This window comes from Gossypium hirsutum, chromosome D07 (genome assembly GCF_007990345.1).
Source record: "Gossypium hirsutum isolate 1008001.06 chromosome D07, Gossypium_hirsutum_v2.1, whole genome shotgun sequence".
NCBI classification, from domain to species: domain Eukaryota; kingdom Viridiplantae; phylum Streptophyta; class Magnoliopsida; order Malvales; family Malvaceae; genus Gossypium; species Gossypium hirsutum.
This window is the reverse complement of record NC_053443.1, coordinates 26,194,282-26,212,262: the sequence shown is the minus strand read 5'-3', so window position 1 is coordinate 26,212,262 and position 17,981 is coordinate 26,194,282. Positions and strand designations below refer to the sequence as shown.

At 32.3% G+C, this 17,981-nt stretch overlaps 1 long non-coding RNA gene across 1 annotated transcript; it reads left to right on the top strand.

Moving 5' to 3' along the window:
• Positions 1–1,636: 1,636 nt before the first annotated feature.
• LOC121219202 (uncharacterized) lies at positions 1,637–12,304 on the top strand. Its single transcript, XR_005915859.1, has 4 exons — positions 1,637–1,758; positions 3,743–3,827; positions 4,502–4,541; positions 6,340–12,304. It is a non-coding gene; the product is annotated as an uncharacterized lncRNA (long non-coding RNA).
• The last annotated feature ends 5,677 nt before the right edge of the window (positions 12,305–17,981 follow it).

Sequence of the window (17,981 nt, the reverse complement as noted above, 5' to 3'; positions counted from 1 at the left end):
TTTAAGTTAAAGGTTAAGAAGATCGAATATTTTATATTAAAAAACTTTGTTTTCTTCTCATCTTTACTCCGTGGAGATAAATAGAAATTTGTTTTTTAATAGAACGCAAGGATAAACTATTTTGGTTTTCCTTTATTATGGTAAATATTAATACTTTTTTATCATATGTTTCTAAAAAATTGTTTTTCAATATATTCTTTTTGGAGTAGTATTTCGACATTTACCAGTGTTTTCTCACAAGTCAAGTGACAAAACTGTAAATTATATGCAGAAAACTTCTACACTTGTAAAAATTGAGTTCAAAATTAGGAGGCTTGACTAAGGTATTTATTTTATTATTTGCTCCACTCTTAACCTTAAATTCTAAACCCTAAATTTCATAACTCTAAAAAACTCAGTTTCTTTTTCTTTTTTTTTGGAGGGGGGGAGGGGGGCAATGGTGGAACACACTGTCAATTGCATTGTTAATATAGTGAAATCTTCAACTCAATTCGTTTTAATTTTTAATTTATTATGAAAATATTTTTATAATTTTCAAATTTTAATATTATTGTTTTGTGATTTTTTTAGTAGCAAGTAGATTAAGTTGTTTGGACCCGATACGATTTACTTTTTCTAGAGCCCAATTATCGTATCGAAGAATGCTTGAAGGATGTTGGTGTTTATGTGGTATTTATGATGGCAAAGTTGAAAATCATTTCGGATTTGGTTGCTTCTTTAGTGGAAAGATAGAGGTAGGAAGCATTTACATACCATTTTTCATGTAAGGAAGCGATCATTATGCTCGAAGATGCCACTTTAATAAGTTGCATTCCAATCAACAATAAGGCTGTAATAGCAACTACTAGCATCAACCCAAAGTATGAGTGTGCTTGGTTGCTAGGTGTCATGCCATCCAGGGAGAAACCAAATGATGATTTAGATGAGTGCCAAGTGAAGTGTACATGTTTGGACAATCTTGTCAAGCTAACTCCTACACCGCATACTACTAAGAGGAATGCCCACACCACGTATCTTTTTCTATCCGACGATTTTAAGGTGGCCAATAGGTTAAGCTGAGGTTCTAGTGCTCCGGCATAACTGTATAAGACGGTTGCAAGATGGTTTGTGATAGGTTATAATTATATATACTTCGTTGTGTTTAATTCCATCATATTCTAGTTAAATTATGCACTTAATTGTGGAAAATCGTGTTTATCTTGATTTATGAGGTGAAGTATGGATGCCATGGTGAAAATCAATTAAAAAGCATGTTTTGGACTTTCCATGTGAAAATCAAATCTTTAGGAAGGAAAAAGAAAAAGGGCAGAAGATCATTTTCAACAAGGGTTGACCACGTATTGTGACTGATGATTAACTGGAAACTGATGAGATGAAAGTTGGACTTTTGGAGCTAAATTCGTGATGAACCCATTTTTATGTGATTTTCATTATTTTGGAAGAGTTGGTCAAAAAAACTGTCTCCTATATAGGATTTTACTTGTTTAGATTTCCCGTTATTTTTAGCTTTTCTTGTTGGATTAGAATTCTATTATAGGAAGATTGTTTTGATTAGGAGATATCTTTTGAGGTTTTAACTTCCTATATAAAGAGTTTGTTAAACTCTCCTAAGGGATGACTTATTTTTTTTTCTTCCAACAACCCATGTGAGTTTTTCCACTATGTGTGGCTAAGCTTTTATTTCTGATTCAAGGGTGAATCAATTCAACCATGATTTCATGAGGCTTGTGTTAAATCGAAACTTCTTCTTTAATCCAAGTAATATTTATTTCTTATTCTTATTCTTATGATTTTTTTATGTTGATTAAATTGACACCTTAATTTGATATTGAATTTTCTATTGACATCCATGAGTTTGTAATCCGTAATTGTCATGAATGATTGATATAAGTAGCAAGGAGTTGGCTCATATGTGTGTTGTTGTAACTTTCTCAATTATATAGCTTGCATGATAGACTCTAAGAAAATAAAGGTACAAGATTAATTTAATTGTGGCTACCTAAATTAATTGATTTTGGTTTAGTCTTTCTCATGATTCTTAATGTTGTCATTGAATTTAATATGGAACACTATCGTGCCTCGTTGTTTAGTGCTAAGTTTTGATTCAAAAAATTGGTCAGAATCAATTATATTAAGAGAATTAAACTTGTTGCGGCTTTTTCGAATAAAAAGACCAAGAATTTGGATAAGTGAAAGTGATTTTTAAGCCTATGATTGGAATTGCAATTGAATGGAATTTACACTTTTGAATTGGAAGTTTGGAAGATTTTATTCTCATTAATTTTAATATTCAACTTTTAATTAATTTCTTGTTATCTTTAATTTTAGTTCAATAATTCAAAAAACCCCCCATTTTTTTCTTCTTGTCTAAACTCTAAGATTCTAATAAATTTAGCTCTCTTGGGATTCGACCTAATTACACTATTTCTACAAGTTAGTTTACGGGAATCAATATCTATTTTGAAGGGATTTGACAACCTTGTCAAATTTGGTGTCATTGCCAGGGAGCTATTTTAGTTTCTCATTGTTTTATTTATTTGTTTATCTTGTTTATGACTCGTTCTTCTTAAACTACTGATTTGCAATATAATCCTGAAATTGAGAAGACAAAGCGTAATTGAAAAAGAAACTAAAGAGAGAAAAAGTAATCTTCAAGAAGAAGCAGAGATAGATTTGACTATTGGTGGCATATCTATTCTTGAAGAAGTTGAAGAAAGGATGGTGTAACAGCCTAGTTTAGACCCTAGTCGGAATAGTGGTTTCGGGACCACGAATCCGAGTCAAAAAAATATATTAATAGTATATTTTTGGTGTCTACAACTTGTGAATTAATATATGTGAAAGTTTCGTGTGAAAATTTTATCGTTTGTGTGCTCAATTTGCTAAAAGGACTTAATTGCGTAAAATGAAAAAGTGACTTGCTAATTGTTAAAGTGCTATATTGCTATGTCTTTTATTATGTGGACCCTTATGTTGTAATTTAGCTATTGAACATTAGCGTGGACGGTTTTGGGCTTAAGTTATAATGTTTTCTTATTAATTTATAAATGTTAATATAGTAAATTATGTGTTAAAATGATATTGAATATATTTAAAACATAAAACATGAAAAAAGTTCATTATCTTTGCCGAAAATACAAAAGAAAAATAAAGAAAAAGAACAAGTTGGTTCGACATGCAAAAAGTTCATCATCTTTGTCGAAAATACAAAAGAAAAATAAAGAAAAAGAACAAGTTGGTTCGGCCTTGTTTTTTTCTTGATTAGGGTATGTAATTTGCTCGATTTTTTTATATTTTTTACGTTTTTGAGATCGTTGCTTTAAATACTAGCTAGCCCATGCTTGAATTTTTGAATTGGTTGTGTATTTTGTGAATTGCCGTTAATGAGAAATTATTTTTTTTTTGTAGTTTGATGATGAAAAATAAATATTTGTTGATAGATTATTAAATTTTGTTAAGTAATTTTTGATAAAAATCTAAATTAGGGATTTATTTGTAAAATTTGTAAATTTAGGGGTTGAAATAAGAAATAAACGAAATATATGGGCTACTAGGGACCATAGGAAGATTCGGCTAAGGCATGGTGTTGATGAATTTTGTGTATTTTGTGTTTTGTGAAATAATGACTAAATTGTAAAAAATGCGAATTTTAGGGGCTAAAGTGTAAATTTCCCAAATCATGTGTTTGTGGTTTAAATTGAATGAAATTTGTTATTAAATAGCTAAATTTGAATTTATCTAGATCAAGAACAAAAGAAAACGGAAATAGAACAAGGGAAGTCGAAAGTGGTCGAGTAGTTGATTCCATCCGCTTGTCTTCGTTCGAGGTAAGCTTGTAAGTGAATAATTGATGCTAAATTGAATATATTTATTTTATATGCAACTGAATTAAATTGTTTATATGTATGTCGTCAATGCCGAATTGAATTTAATTTAATATGATTAATTTCGAGTTTAATTCAATTGATTTACGACATTTGAAAATAGTATGAACTACGTGAATTCTGATATGTGATATCGTGTAAGATCACGTCTGGGGCGTTGGCATCGAATTGAGATTTATGTGTAAGACCATGTCTAGGACATAGGCATCGTATATACTTTCGTGTAAGACCCTGTCGGGGATAATGGCATCGTTATTTGAATACATGTAAGACCACGTCTGGGACGTTGGCATTGTACGAGCTATTTAGAGCAGTCTGAATATCCTTTTTGATTCCGAATGGTATAATGAGAAATTATATGGAAAAATCGAATGCGAGTTTGAATTAAACAATTTAGGTCTGTTTAAGTTATACGAAGTTTGGAAGTAAAGGTAAGTACTTTGTATAACATGAAAAGATGAATTAATCACTTAAATATGAGTATTGTATATATGTGTACAAGATTAGTAGAATTCGGCCTCCTAGTATAACTTATATGTATTCTTTGAAACCTATTTGCTTATGACTTACTAAGCTATTTAAGCTTATTGTGTGTTTGTTCATTCATTGTTTTATAGATTTTGGAAGCTAGTTACGAGTTTGGGGATCGTCAAGGAAGTACGTCACACTATCGTTTGCTATTTCGGTATTTTAAAAGCTTGAAACTTTGAACGTATGGCATGTATAGGCTAGCATTTGTTTTGGTTGGTCTTGAAATTTGTAGATATTTAGCCATGCGAAAATGGCTTGATCTTAATGCTTATATGCTAATGTTTAAGTAATTTTGGGACATGGTATATATTTGTGGTATGCTTGGTATATGAATTCGGTATGATGAAAAGATATATATGTATATATGGCTTATGATTAGTCCATTTTGGTAAGCTTGATATAAGGATGATGGATTTGTTTTGGTTGTGGTTTGTTAATGATGCTATGATAGTGATTTTCGGTCATGTATTAGTTAACCTTGTAAGTATGATTTATAGTATAATTTATGTGTGGAATGGTTTTGAGATTTGGCTTGATTAAATAGGTAAAATGCTAAGTATATTAAAGATGAAGCAATGGTTATTTCGGTTTATGTGATGTAAATATAAGTGATGGTTTTAATCTATTTCTTTTTGTGGTTTGGCAATGGTGAGTAAATCATGTAGTTAATTGTTTAGTTATATGTTAATATTGAAATTGGTCGTATATATATATTTTTTGAGCTTGATAATTAGTATGCAAAATGAGGGTATCTTAAATTGGTATTTATGTTTTAAAATGTTTAATTTTGGCTCGGCATATGATTTGTTTTGTTATGTACTTGATTGTACTTCGAGTAAGTTTGGTGGTCATTTGGATAACATAAGTGACAAAGTCGTTTTAATATTAGATATTGAAATAGTAAGTAAAGCTTATGATTAAGGGATTGGATTATTATGAATTATTAGAGAGTATTTTTGGGATGACCAATTAGGTATATGCTTGAATGGTTAATTTTTATTTTGTGGTTATGGGCATAAATTTTCTTATATGTTAATATGCTAATTCAAGTAGTTAATGAGATTAATGGTTAGGTATATTTAGTTGGTTTGGTTAATGAGCATGCAAATTGGATATTCTATGGATTGTATTTTTTGTTTAAAAATGGTTCATATTAATTGAGTAAAATGCGCATTAATTATGTTAGTATCAAAATTTATATTCAGTCATATTGTAATGTTACTATGGTTGCATATGCACTTAGATATTATTTGGTGCAAAATGATTCATTTAGGTTTAATATGCACTTATGCAAAAGTTTAAAAATGATATGTATGACACTCGGATTATTTGAGCTATAAAGTATTTTTGATTGATTTGTTTTATTATAATGAGTTTGGTTAAGTGTTTAAATAAATAATATTGGTATGGTTAATTTCTTAAAACATGACTAGTATATAAATTTCATAAATGCTAAAGCATGTTAGGTTTTTATTTGTTTTAGTATTATACATGTGCAAATGTTTTAAGTTGAAGACCTTATGGTTCGAATATGGTAAATATGAAACATGTTTATTTTGGTTATGATGTATGTTAGATCAATTTTAAATTTTGTATTGGCTTTAAGATTCTTGTATTCAAATTTAGTATAAGTGAATTGTGGATTTTAGAGTTTAGTAAGGTTATAAATGTATCGTTTTTTTTTGGCGATGAAATGTGTTAAATGACTGTGCGGAACTGTGTTTTGTCCGGTAATACCTCGTGACCCTAATCCGATGACAGATACAGGTTAGGGGTGTTACAAATGGTGGATAGAACTCTCAAGGAGTATGTCACACCAGATTTGAATCAATAACCTTTATGCGTTACATTTCCTAATATAGAAGGTGATTTCGAATTAATTTTGGTTTAATTCACTTACTTCCCTTTTTTCGTGGATGTGCAGGTGGAGATGCTCTTAAGCACTTGAAAGAATTCCATGTTGTATGCTCTGGAATGAAACCACATGGTGTGACCGATCAGCAAATCAATCTTAGAGCTATTCTTGGAGAAATTCTTCCCTACATCTAAAGCTGCCAACATTAGGAAAGAAATTTATGGCATAACGCAGTTCACTAGAAAGACTTTGTATGAGTATGGGGAGAGGTTCAAACAATTATGTCCTAGTTTTCCCCATCACCAAAATTCAGACTAGCTCCTAATCCAATACTTCTATGAAGGATTGTTACCAATGGATAGAAGTATGATTGATGCAACAAGTGAAGAGGTGTTAGTGAATAAGACACCTGAAGCAACCAAGAAATTAATTTCAAACATGGCTTAAAATTCTCAGCAATTTGGAATAATAGCGAATGGCGCCATTAGGCGAGTTAATGAGGTAAGTTCTAATACCCTTGAAAATCAAATTTTAACTGCTTTGGTTCATCAAATGGCTATAGGGAAATTGCAAGTAGCAAAAGCTTGTGGACTATTTTCAATTCAAGGACACCTTACGAATATGTGCCCTACATTGCAACATGATTCAGTGCAAGAAGCTAATGCTTTAAGTTGATTTCCTGGTCAACCCCAAAGGAAGTATGATCATTTTTCTAATCATTACAACTTGGATGGAGAGATCACCCGAATTTGAGCTATGGAAATCAAGGAGGACGACAAAGACATCCCCCTCAGAATTTGGTTAGACCACATCAAGCTCCCACACAGCAACAAGCTTCAAATTCAGGAATGTCTTTAGAAGATATTGTTAAAAGCCTTGCTAACAGTACTAATCAATTCAACAGGAAACAAGGGCAAGCGTCTAGAATTTGGGCAATAAAATTACTCAATTGGCCACGTCAGTTAGTAAATTGGAAGCTCAATGAAAATTACCTTTGCAACTAGAGGTAAATCCAAAGGAGAATTGTAGTGCCATCTCACTAAGGAGCGAGAAGGAAATCCCTTCAGGAATAACTCCACTTAAGGAAGTTGAGATGAGCAAGGGAGAGGAGGAAATCAAATTTCTATCCAAAATGTCACAAAGGGTAAAATTAGATCCTCCTTTATATCTTTCATCCAATACACCATTACCTTCTTTTCCTAACAGGTTAGCTAAACCAAACAAAGATGAGCATAAAGAAATCTTGGATACATTTAGGAATGTAGATATTAATATACCATTGTTGGATGCTATCAAGTAAATTCCTAAGTATGAAAAGTTTTTGAAAGAATTGTACACAATCAAAAGAAAGTTGAAAGAAAAATAGAAGGTTGTGGTAAGTAAAAATGTGACGGCTCTCTTGCAAGGGAATATGCCGGAAAAGTGTAAGGATCCAGGTATGTTTTTATTACCTTATGTAATTGGTGATAAGAAAATTGAGCATGCTACGTTAGATTTTGGAACTTCTATTAATGTCATGCCATTTTCTATTTACCAAGACATGAAATTAAATAACTTGCAAAATATAGGTGTGGTAATTCAATTAGCTGATTGTTCTTATATTCACCCATTTGGAGTAGTTAATGATGTGTTGGTATAGGTTAATAAGCTTAAATTTCCTGTAGACTTTTATATCTTGAAAATGGATGGTGATTCCTCATCAAAATTTGCTTCAATTTTGTTAGTGAGACCATTCATGAAGACAACTAAGACCAAGATTGGTGTAGATGATGATACTCTATTTGTGGAGTTTGATGGGAAGATTGTTAAATTTAATATTCTTGATGCAATGAAGTATCCTAATAATATGCATTCTCTTTGTCAAATTGATGTAATTGATTCATTTGTGTAGGATGTCTTTGTAGAAGAGAGTGTTGGTAATGAGTTGGAATTAAATGCACAATCCAATTTGGAAGGAATTGATGATGAGAGTGGTGTAGAAGAATTATTTTCAACATCATCGTCTAAACCAATAAATTCGAATGCTGAAGTTCTTACCACCACTAATAAGATGTTACCTTCTATTGTACAGGCACCAAAACTAGAATTAAGAGACTTGCTCGATTACTTAAAATACATATATTTGGATGCAGGGTGAGATACTATTAGCCATAATCTTGAAAGAACTCACAATTAAAAAGAAGAAAAGATGGTTCGAGCTTTGAAGGAGTACAAGGTTGCAATTGGATGAACCTTATCCAACATTAAATGTATTAGTCCATAAATTTGTATGCATAAGATCTTGCTTGAAGGTGATGCTAAACCCTTAAGGGAACCACAAAGGAGATTGAATCCAAATATGAAAGAGGTGGTAATGAAAGAGATACTTAAGTTGTTGGATACAGGTATAATCTATTCAATCCCAAATAGCGAATGGGTAAGTTGGATTTATGTTGTCTCGAAGAAAATTAGATTTACTATGTAAGAAATTTGAATAATAAGCTTGTACCAATGCGTGTGCAAAATGGTTGGAGAATGTGCATAGATTTTAGGAAGCTTAATCAAATGACTAGGAAAGACCATTTTCCGCTTTCTTTCATAGACTAAATGCTAGAGAGGTTGGCTAGAAAATCTTTCTTTTGTTTTCTTGATGATTTTTTTAGGTTTTTATCAAATTCCTATTGCACAAGAAGATCAAGAAAAGACAAGATTCACTTGTCCATTTGGAACCTATGCCTATAGACAGATGCCTTTTGGTCTTTGTAATGCCCCTGGTACGTTTCAAAGATGTATGATGAGTATTTTTTTGAATATATTGAGAAATGCATAGAAGTATTCATGGATGATTTTACGGTATATGAGGATTCATTTGATGAATGTTTAGATAATTTAACCAAAGTTTTAAAAAAATGCATTGAGACTAACATGGTTTTAAATTATGAAAAATGTCATTTTATGGTTACTCAAGGCATGGTATTGGACATGTGACTTCTTCTAAGGGTATAGAGGTCAATAAAGCTAAGGCGGACATAATTGCAAACTTACCTTACCAAACAAATGTTAGGGAAGTGCATTCTTTTCTTGGACATGTAGGGTTTTATCGTAGGTTTATTACAGATTTTTTATATGAGTCGAAATGCTAAAAATCAGGCTCATGACTGTGATGGGCTCAAATTTTCTCAAGGCCCAATAACGAGGTCGAAGGCTAAGAAAATCTGAGCAAGATTGAACCGGATCATCCAAGACTTCGTTACCAACACCCTAGATACGCACACGACCGAGAAAGAAAATGAATATTCACTTTCTTGTTTTCAAGAAAATCAAGAAACTGAATCTTGGTCCAATTTTATTGTTTCAGACAATTTTGAGAATCAAGAAAATCAAGATTTCAAATCTTGGTTCAAGAAACTAAATCTTGCAGCCAAGGTGCATTGGATTTCATGTACGAGCTTGAACGAGCTAATTTTGTGAGAAAATGAATCACAAGACCTAGTTCTTGAAAAAAATGGCCCATTAAGATGTCTACAAACCCATTTCGAAGTTTAGAAAGTAATTTAATTGAATATCAGACCAAATTATCAAAGTGGTCCAAATTGTAAAATATTTAAACTATAGGTCCAATTTTATTTTAATAGGTGGATCATCATGTAAGAATTCAACCCAAGAAGCCCATTTAATTCCTTTGGTTGAATTCCCATTAAAAGTCCACACTTAGAATTATTTTTTTATTTGATGAATTGTCATGTTAGTTATTCCATTGGGGTTAGGAAAACTTAATTTTGGGGGTCTATAAGTAGCATGGACGTCCACCGTTATAAATGAACAATTGATTTGTGTTTTGTTTTTCTAGATCTGGTAGGGGCATTTTCTTGAAGTCCACGAACGATTTTTTTCTATTCAAGAAACCCTAATTTACTCTCTATTGGACTATTTACCAGTCGATTCATCTTTATTTCGTTTTAATTTCATTTGACTCTCATTTATGATAACTAATCTGTTTTCGTTGTTTCTCATTTCAGTTTACATTTGTCTAAAGATTTAGGTTAAATCCGTAACTTAGACAAGCTACGATCCTATTTCACACGCGTGTCGTATCATTCTTTATCAATTTTTCCAGTATTGTTTTACCGTTGACAAATTTATTACAAAAGAAAGTTCTATTTGAGTTTGGGAAAGAATGCAATAGGGCATTTGATAAGCTCAAAATTTTGTTGGCAAACATACCTATCATTCGACCACCTCAATGGAATTTACCATTTGAGATCATGTGTGATGCAAGCAATTATGCCATGGGAGCAATTCTAGGACAACAGGTTGACAATAAAAGCCATGCCATCTATTATGCTTTTAGGACTTTGAATGTCGCTCAATGCAACTATTCCACCACTAAAAAAGAGCTTTTGTCAATTATTTTTGCCTTAGATAAATTTAGATCTTATGTATTTGGTTCTGAAGTTGTGTATTCTTATCATGCAACTTTTAAGTACCTATTGTCAAAGAAAGAATCGAAACCAAGGTTAATAAGGTGGATTTTTCTTCTTCAAGAATTTAACCTATATATCAAGGATCGAAAAGAAGTGGAGAGTTCTTTTGTAGACCGTTTGAGTAGATTGATAAAGGAAAATGATGATCTACCTTTCAATGACAACTTTCTAAATAAGCATTTGTTCCAAATCAAATGTATGATTCCTTGGTATGCAAATTTGGTCAATTATTTAGTTACGAGAAATCTACCTCATGATCTTAGTACATCTAGGAAAAAAAGATATAAAGTAAGTCCAGATATTTTGTGTGGGGAGATCTATACATGAAAATTTTTTCCTGATCAAGTGATTAGGAGATGTATGCCTGAAAATGAATTCCAATCTGTTTTAGGTTGTTGCCATGATTATGCTTGTGGTGGACATTTTGGACCTAAACAGACTGCTAGGAAAATTTTAGATAGTGGTCTATACTGGGAAACTTTGTTTAAAAATGCTTATCAATTTTGCAAAAGTTGTGAGAGATGTCAAAGAGTAGGGGCACTAACACACAAGAATGAAATGCCTCAAATTTCAATTCTTATTTGTGAAATATTTGATGTGTGGGGTATTGATTTTATGGGTCATTTTCCCTTATCTTCTGGTTTTTATTATATACTCATGGTTGTGGATTATGTATCAAAATGGGTAAAAGCTAAATCCACCAAAACTAATGGCTTTAACAAGTTTAACAGGTTTTATCAAGGCTAACATCTTTAACAAGTTTGGGATTCTAGGAGCAATTATCAGTGATCAAGGAACTCATTTTTGCAATAGACCAGTTGTCCTTTTGATGAAGAAGTACGGAGTGAATCATTGAGTAGCCACTGCCTATCACCTGCAAACCAACCAACAAGACAAAGTTTCCAACAAAGAAGTTAAATCCACCTTGGAAAAAATGGTGAACCCGAGTAGGAAAGATTGGAGCCTTCGTTTAGATGACGCTTTTTGGGCTTATCGTACGGCTTACAAAACTCATATAGAAATTTCTCTTTACTGATTAGTTTTTGGTAAAGCATGTCACTTACCAATTAGTTTTTGGTAAAGCATGTCACTTACCGATAGAAATCAAACATAAAGCCTACTGGGCTATTCAGAGGTGCAATATAGACTTAGACAAAGCTGGGATGTCAAAGTTAATGCAATTGCTAGAATTAGAAGAGTTGCGATTAGATGCTTATGAGAACTTGAGAATTTACAAAGAGAAATCCAATTTGTTTCGTGATAGCATGCTTATTAGGAAACACTTTGAGATTGGTCAAAAAGTGTTTTTATATAATTCTCGATTGAAGCTTATGCCTGGTGAGCTTCATTCTCTATGGATTAGTCTATTTGTTGTTATTAATGTATTTCCCTATGGTGCAATGGAAATTAAAAGCTTGAATTCAGATAAAATTTTCAAAGTGAATGGTTATAGATTGAAAATCTTCCATGAGGGTTAAATTGCTCCATTCTCATTAGCCTTCTTAGATCACCCTACTTATGAGGTTGAATGAAATATTTCATGGCTCCGTAGAGCAAAACGACGTTAAACAATTGTGCTATTGGGAGGCAACCCAAATGCTTTATTTTATTTTATTTTATTTTATTTTATTTCACTTAGTTTATTTTGTTTTCAATTTTTAAGTGTTCTTAATGAAGAAGTTCAATTTTTAGACAGGAGATTAATTTTAAATAAAGCATGATCATTAAACACAACTTGTTTGTTGGAGATGAAAGTGCTAGAATAGATCAACGAGTTGTATACTTTCATAAGGCTTTCTTTTCCCTCATTATGTAATCAAGGCGATCCTCCACTAACTTACACTACACCAAAACAGGCTTTTAGTGGCATCTTTTGTGGTGTTTGGATGACAAACGCCGCTAAAAATCAAGCATTAGCGGCGCAAAGCATAAAACGCCGCTAAAGATCTAGCATTAGCGGCGATCCTCAAAAAACGCCGCTAAAAGTCAGACATACAGTGGCGTTTTCTAAATAAACGCCGTAAAAGAACATCATTAGCGTCGCAAAATCTCTTAACCAAAACGCAGTGTTTTGGTCTAGATGTATATTAGAATTAGTGTCGATTATAGGAAAACACCGCTAAAGAAAGTATTAGCGGCGATCGCCAAACACGCCGCAACATATCTTAACCAAAATGCAGAGTTTGGTCTTTATGTATATTAGAATTAGTGGCGCATATGAAAAAACTCCACTAAAGCAAGTATTAGCGGCGATTTGTGAAAAGCGCCTCAAAATATATTAACCAAAACGCAGAGTTTGGTCTTAAGGTATATTAGAATTAGTAGCGCTTATGGGAAAACGCCGCTAACGCATAGTATTAGTGGCGTGTCGTCAAAAGCGCCGCAACATATCTTAACCAAAACGCAGAGTTTGGTCTTGAGGTATACTAGAATTAGTGGTGTTTATTGGAAAACGCCGCTAAAGCATAGTATTAGCGGCGCGTCGTCAAAAGCGTCGCAACATATCTTAACCAAAACGCAGAGTTTGGTCTTAAGGTATATTAGAATTAGTGGCGCTTATTCGAAAACGCCGCTAATGCATAGTATTAGCGGCGCGTCATTCGAAGCGCCGCAAAATATCTTAACCAAAATGCAGAGTTTGGTCTTGAGGTACATTAGAATTAGTGGCGCTTATGGGAAAACGCTGCTAATGCATACAAGCGCCGCAAAATATATTAACAAAAATGCAGCGCTTTGGTCTTGATGTATACTAGCAGTAGTGGCGGTTACGGGAAAACGCCGCGAAAACATATTATTAGCGGTGCGTTTTGGGAAGTGCCGCTAGGTTATTATATAATGTAGTTTATTATATATTTAGTTTGTCATATTTGATTTAGGTTTAGGGTATTAGGGTTCATTATATAATGTTTATTATTTTTGGATTATAGTTTAAGGTTTAGGGTTTGTGATGTAGGTTTAGTGTTTTTGGTTTATGGTTTGAGAGTTTGGTGATTAATGTTCAGTGATTATTATAAGTTAAAAAGTTTAATATTGTATATAGTTTAGGGTTTTAGGGTTAATCATTATATATAATGTTTATTATTTTGTGAATATTAGAGTTTTGAGTTTAGGGTTTATGATGTAGGTTTTGGTGTTTTGGGTTTAGGGTTTAGAAGTTTAGGGTTTAAGGTTTGGGGTTTGGGGTTTAGGCCGCTTTAGTCATGTTAAGAGTTTAATTAGTGTTTTAGGGCTTGATGCTTGTGGTTAACGGTTTGCAGTTTATAATTTAAGGTTAAAATATATGTTTTGTACTACACACTAACATTAGCAACACGAATTTCTGAAAATATGGTTTAGGATTAATTATGGTTAATTTAAGTTTTTTTATATTTTCTGAATCTAAATAAGATATATATAAATTATCAATTTAAAAATATAAATATATATCAAAATGGGTTAAATCCCAAAAGCGTACATGAATAATGATTTAATGTTCAATTGTATACATGAAGTTTAATTTGATCCAGAGCTTGTAAAATATTAACACATGTTATTGATATAATTAACATCAATTTTTTATTTAATACGACATATATACATAAATATTTATATTTATTAAAAATAAAAATATAAAAAAATATTGATATTTTTAACTTAATTTTTTCAAAATTTCCATGTTCTTAGTGGCGTTTTACGAAAAAACGCCGCAAAATTATCTTAATTATCAGGAAAACGACTGCGTTTCATTTTTATTTCGTTGCAAACGACGTCGTTTCTGCAGTTACTTAGTGGCACAAGGTTATAATAGGTTTATTTAGTCATGAATACTTCGTCGTTTTTCCATGTTCTTAGTGGCGTTTTGGTGGCGTTTTGTGCCAAAACGCCAAAAACTTGTCCTAATTTTTTTGGAAATGACTTTGTTTGCACGGTTAATTTAGTGGCGCTTTTGTGTAAACGCCGCAAAGTTCTTCATTTAGTCACTGTTAATTGAGTGGCGCTTATGCCTAAATGCCACAAGTTTGACTAACTGGCTGCGGAACGACATCGTTTCTACTTTTATTTTGTGGCGCTTGGGAATAAACGCTTCAAATGGGTTAATTTTGTCATAACTGTTTGGGAAATGTCATCGTTTTCGGGTTATTTAGTGGCGCTTATCTAGAAACGCCGCAAATTTGTTAGTTTAGTCATTGAAAACGTCGTCGTTTTTCAATGTTGTGAATGGCGTTTTATGCCAAAACGCCAGAAATAAGACTGTCTGTTCCTGAAACGACTTCGTTTCTGTGGACATTTTGTGGCGCTTGTTTATAAACGCCGCTAGCAGTGGGTTCATTTATCTGTAGAAACGGCGTCGTTTTCTTTCCAGCCCTTTTAGCCAGGCAAAAACCCGATTCTTCTTCACTTTCCCCCAATCCTAAAGCCGAAATCCCTAGCTTCCTCAGCTCCTAATCCCCCAAAACCCAACCACCTTCACCTTGACCGTGACCGTCGCCTGCTTCATCACCATTGCCGTCCCATCTACTGCATCACCATCACCGTCACCGTCACCGTCGCTCTCTGCTCCCGCAACCACCGGTAAGTTATATTTTTAGTGTGGGAAAAAATTAAAAATTTTTTTTGACTTTATGCCTGGTCTGCTTGCTTGTAAACTTACATTGATATTGTCTTCTTTTTGCGACCATCCCCAAACAATGCATGAAGTAATGGGGTGTTGTTAGTTTGCAGCAACACTAACCCTTCAAACCGGTACACTGCTCTTTTCTGTTTTGCTATTCTTTCTATTTTCTTTATTTAGTACACTTCTATTTTCTATTTTCTTAATTTACTTGAAAATCATTTTTTCGATAATTGGCAGTAGGAAATAGGATATTTATGCCTTACATGATGATAACATCGTTTGTAATAATATTCTTTGTAATTTAATTTACTAAACCAAATAGATTAGATGCTAAGCCTGTATGTCCAATTCCTTTGTTAGAACCCCCATTCAAACATAAGCTAACTTTTTTGTTGCTTTTTTTAAATTTAAATCCTGTAAAAAGGAAGACCAGTCTATAAATATTATCTCTATAAACATGTTGGATAACTACTTTCTACTCCTTTTTCAAATAGTCTTGAGTTTTTTGGATTAAGTTAAACTCCACATAGTGTTATTAACCCAAATTTTTAATACAATTTTTCACTACATACCCTTAATTCTGTCCCAATTTAGTAATTTATCATATTTAAAACTTAAAAGTCAAATTGATATCATTATTAATAAATTTTGTTAATTTTAAATATATAAGATTTTAATATTTCAAATTTGAACTCCAAATGATAACACATATTTGAATTTAATAGAAATAAGTTAATAATGTTACCATTAGATTTCAATAGAGAAATTAAATTCAAAATTACACCAAGTAAATATGTCTGCGTGTAAATTCGAAAATGGAGAAGAAACTTTGGGAATGCAGTATGTATCCATAGTTCTTACAAGGACACTATGGCTAATGCTATTTTCATATCTAACTAATAGCCAACCAAAGTTTGCACTTGGAATTTGCTGGAGAGAATTTGATATAAATTAGGAAATATAATTTTAGATTATTAAGAATAAAATTATATGTGGAAGTGTATTTATTATTAAGAATAAAATTATATCCGAAAGTGTATATAAATTTATTGTTAGAGATTATCCAAAAGGTTTTGAATTTTTAAAAGATATATATCTATTTCTTTTGGGAACCATTACCTCTATTTAAAATAATTGATTATTAAATTAATTTTGAGTATTAATAATTTGACCCCTCATCTAATTATAAATATCGGTATCTACACATTATTTCCATAACACTTAAATACTTATGACACTTATAATATAATTGGTCACTTAATTTTGCATCACACTTTATAATAATATTATACATTATACATATGTGCAGGATTTTAATCCAACATTAAACACTACTTTCGAGAGTACTATTGGGAGGCAAAGACAAATTAACAATAATATTACTATTGTAATATTTAAATTTAATCAATGATTGGATAATGAACGGCCATATATGTGCGAAAATGTCTGAATGCGAAATCCTAAAAATTCCTGGTTATCCCATGCTCGATAGCAACAAAAACCAAGCCCTCGATAATATTAAGGTAACAAAATGTTAATGTCATCTGCAATGCTTGGGAAATAGTTTCATTTATATTTACTTTATTAACTTGTGTTTTTTGTAGGCAAGGTTTGCTTTAGAGGTCTCGGATGCTTATGTAAAGAAGGCATTGGGAAAAAGATGGAGAGACCATAAAAGTACTTTGAAGAAATATTATTATAAGACAAAAACAACCCTCGATGAGAAATTGCAAAATGTCCCGCCGAGTATGCTGAGGTACCAATGGGAAGATGCGGTTAGATTTTGGCATTCGAAGAAAGGCGAGGTACGATGTACTTCCAAACTATTGTAATTATTTTGGTTTATAGTATTTACTATTTACGTACTAAAAATTTTATAACGTAGGATCGTGAAAAAGCAGCAGGCAGAAACAAAAATTCACCCACACAACTAGGTCGAGAAGTTTTGCATGTGTAGCTAAGGCGGAGGTATTTTTAATTTTTTAATATTCTCAAATATGTATAACTTTCCATTAAATAATATTTTTAGTACTATATTGTAGGAATGGTCGTCCAGTCAAAAAGTTGGACGCCTTCAACTTTTTGAAATTACACATAGGAAGAAAGATGGATTTGCTATGACTCTTGAAGTTGGTGAAATTATGGTACGTTTACTTAATACGATTTGACTTGTTTTAGTTATTTATAGTGTTTATTTTATAATGGTTTAATTCATTGCTTGTAATGCGACTATTGTTATGTTGCATTTGTTTTTTTAATATATATTGCATTCCTAACTATGTGATTTATTTATTAGGAAAAACTAAAGGATAAAAAGGTGGAGTACGAAGCGATTGCTTCTAGTGATAGTTCTGTTCATCTTGAAGACATTGATAACCAAATTATTACTGAAGTTTTGGGTCCTGAAAGGTATGGTCGGGTTTGATTTCAAGGATCTTTTGTTAGCCCAACCCAATATTTTGGATCCAGCTCGCAGCAATACATGGCTTCGGGGAGTCAGGCTCAAGCTGAAGTTCAGAGGTTAAAAGACCAGATGGCTCAGATGCAAGCAACCACATTTGAGGTTCAAAGGAAATATGAAGAAATCCAGCTACAACTTAAAGCAGAGGGGGCAGCAAAGGAAGCAGAGGCTGCAACGAGGGAAGCAGAGGCTG